We start from the raw sequence: 3,452 nt of genomic DNA, 5'->3' as shown, positions 1-3,452 counted from the left end.
AATAAACTATTGTCTAAGTCAAAAGAGAATTATGGACAAGAAGTCTAAAGGCCCTAGATATCATAATAGAAATGAATAGAGTTTATTCTCTTAAGCTTAATTCTCTGAAGAGAGTTGATTGGAATGCATATCCTGAAGATATTGTTTCCAGGGAAAGAAATATGATAGTAAGTGTGGTTGTACTCTTTTTCCTTATCATGGTTTTTTTTTTATCCCATTGGGTTTTTCCATGACAAGGTTTTAACGAGGCAACAAAGAACATACAAAAGATAGACAACCAAAGAGAATGTTACAATTTGAGAGATGAAAATCTATCATTGTTCTAAAGGTTCTATGACTACTCATTCGAGGGGGAGCTTACGTAGTTGTACTCTTTTTACTTTTACTACGGTTTTTCCCATTGGGTTTTCCATGACTAGGTTTTTAACGAGGCACCACGTAATACAAGATGGATGATCAAGGGGAAGTGTTATAAGATAAGCATTGAAATGATCATCCACTTCTTTACCAAACTCAAGCACTATGATCATCCACTCCTTTACCAACTCAAGCACTATGATCATCTACTCATCAAGCACTATGATCATCCACTCCTTTACCAACTCAAGCACTATGATCATCTACTCATCAAGCACTATGATCATCCACTCCTTTACCAACTCAAGCACTATGATCATCTACTCATCAAGCACTATGATCATCCACTCCTTTACCAACTCAAGCACTATGATCATCTACTCATCAAGCACTATGATCATCCACTCCTTTACCAACTCAAGCACTATGATCATCTACTCATCAAGCACTATGATCATCCACTCCTTTACCAACTCAAGCACTATGATCATCTACTCATCAAGCACTATGATCATCCACTCCTTTACCAACTCAAGCACTATGATCATCTACTCATCAAGCACTATGATCATCCACTCCTTTACCAAATTAAGCACCATCTTTGTTATTTTATGTATTGTTGTTCACTATAAATACCATCACTCATCTCACTCTTTTGTACACCAAAAACAAGAACAAGAGTAATTCATCAAAGAATCATTACATTTTCTTCTTCCTTCTTATAATAATCTCTCTCTCTTATACTAGTGTTATTTGCTTCCTACGGGTATTAAATTATATTCTTATTTAAATTTCTCGATACTATAAATTATAAGTTATTTCATAATATTTTTAACGTATTATGATATTTCAACTTGAGTCCAAATTGACAACGCAACCTGCTACACTGAAACAGTAATATAATGCGTGTAAGAAGCATTAAATATACGTGTAGGGGCAGATCGTGCACCAATTTTTATGGGATTCGTCTTCTACTTGAAGCTATTTTCCAAGGAAGAGGACAAAAAAAGAATGATATTTTCCAAAACCATATTTTAAACATGCCCTTGACCTTTCAGAGCAGAATAAAAAAGTCTCCATGTTTTGTAATGATATTTCAACACATAATAGACTAAAAGGAAGACGCCTAGGAAAGCCTGGAATGATCATGACAACAAGAAGTGTTTTTAAAACTAAAAGTAATAGAAACCTATGGTTAGGTCCTACTACCTTGTTTACCTAAAACCCTATAGGATTTCTTAATTAAGCTCTACATGTGCAAGAGAATACATATTCACACATGAACTATAAATCAAATCACTAAGCTAAGACTAGAGAGAAGAACTATAGACAAAGACTATATCATTATACATTCTTCGGCTACTCTGAATCCGCAAAAGACGGCGGAAATTGCATAGAGCGTGTTCTTCCATTTTTTGGTTACGTTATGTCACTGTTGTAGCCAGACTAAGAGCAGTACAAGATTAGATTGAAGCAGTTTACTTCTCTTAGAAAACCGAAAGTACACAAGAGGTACAATTACTAGCTACCATCTTTTTTTTTTTTTGTGAGGCAGCAGGAGATAGTATCTAAGTGAAGAAAATTCATTAATGTAAATGGAAACCAGATGAGAGATCGGTGGTCAAATACCTGCTAACGAAGGAAGAATCATCAAACAATCAGTTCTGGCAATCCTCAGCTGAGAATTCAATTCTCAAACCATTTTCCAACCGGTTTGTCGAGTGGCATCCACAGATTGTCTCTTCCCAAAGGTTACTTCAAGCACAAAAGCATACATGTGTCGGTTGCTCAGCAAGCTGCCATTGTTGCAAGCTCTGGGGGGGGGGCAATGCGGCCTCCAGTTTCCACAGAGACTGCAGTGGTTAACCTTCCCCTAACCTCAGTATCTAACATAACATCAGAAGCCTTTGATATATCAACTTGGGGCGCACCTGTGTGCACAACAACCTTTACTACCAGGAATAACCTTGTATCATGCGATAAGCTACTCCAAGAACCAACCAAGTTCACTATTAAAACCAGTAGAACCCAGGAAGCACTGTGCTGAGATTTTGAAAACCAATTTCATCAAAATACATAGCAGATAAAAAAGGGGATTCACCTTCTCCAAAACCCTAATCGGGGGATTTCCTTATCGCGCAATGGTTCAGAATCTACCAGTGTCTCAATGTTTCCTTTCCCGTTCACCGGCGGTCTCTATCCCGGCGATGAATACAGCTGATATGCACATTCTTCCCTGCGAGAGAGAGACCAACGACAATCGTCATCTCCGTCGAGAGGTTTTGGGACGACGAAGACGAAGGAATAAACTGAAATTGACATTTAAATCCTCAACTTCTAAAAATTAGCTTAAAAACTCTGAACTCCTAAACGGATCATTTTAATCCAGAACCCTTTCTCAACACATAGAATCATAAATTACCGGAGCTAATGTTGGATCAATAAAAGGCATTGGCCTTTATTAAATAATGTGAATGCAATGACATTGGGCTTCTGATGTTTTAAGCCCAAAGATATGTAAATTAAATGAATAATGGTTATAGGAATTGTCCCACATCGACCAGGAGAAAGTCATAGAGCTGTTTATATGTTGCCAAGCACTTGGTGTTAGTTAAACAGTTCGGAGGAAGAGAGAGCTTCTCACGCACGCGTCGCAACAGTTTTTCAACTCTAAATGAAATTACAAAAAATGTAGAACTTAAATTTAAGACAAAAACCAATTTTGTCTTAAATTTCGAAATGGATCAGAACGAGTCAACAGAAGAGAGATCTTGCGGAGAAAGTTTTTCAACTCTCCACTCCCGAGATTTCAGAGATATTTTCGCTAAATGTGTGCAACAGTTTCGAAAATCAAATCCGGTTCTCTTCTTTAAATACTCGCCTTGATGTGCCGTGGGCTAGCGCACCGGGCAAAACAGGCATGCATGGCTTGATCATGGAAAGCAGTAAAGATATATGTTCATTGTTTGACTCATATCTTCCAAACCACGAGGCTTCTACGCATGAAATCACTTGGAGAATGTTCTCAACTCAATTACGGAGCTCCTTGAAGAAGAATCAGATCAAACGGAGTTCATATGTGATAGTTATGCTAT

General features: G+C 37.5%; 1 protein-coding gene across 3 annotated transcripts in view; it reads right to left on the bottom strand.

The window, feature by feature from the left end:
• Positions 1-2,661, bottom strand: part of LOC106318614 (L-type lectin-domain containing receptor kinase I.9-like) — an 8,331-nt gene extending 5,670 nt beyond the window's left edge. Inside the window, exons 1-2 of one of the 3 annotated variants that reach the window (XM_013756664.1) lie at positions 2,459-2,661; positions 1,987-2,366 (exon numbers count right to left, since the gene is read on the bottom strand). The gene's annotated coding sequence lies outside the window, so the exon portion shown is untranslated. Of the gene's footprint in view, positions 1-1,986 lie in introns of all 3 variants that reach the window. The other 2 variants (XM_013756666.1, XM_013756665.1) reach the window with 2 other exon arrangements.
• Between the last annotated feature and the right edge of the window lie 791 nt (positions 2,662-3,452).

The sequence above is a fragment of the Brassica oleracea genome, chromosome C9 (genome assembly GCF_000695525.1).
Source record: "Brassica oleracea var. oleracea cultivar TO1000 chromosome C9, BOL, whole genome shotgun sequence".
NCBI lineage: Eukaryota > Viridiplantae > Streptophyta > Magnoliopsida > Brassicales > Brassicaceae > Brassica > Brassica oleracea.
The sequence above is the reverse complement of the archived record's forward strand: the minus strand, read 5'-3'. Positions and strand labels throughout refer to the sequence as shown.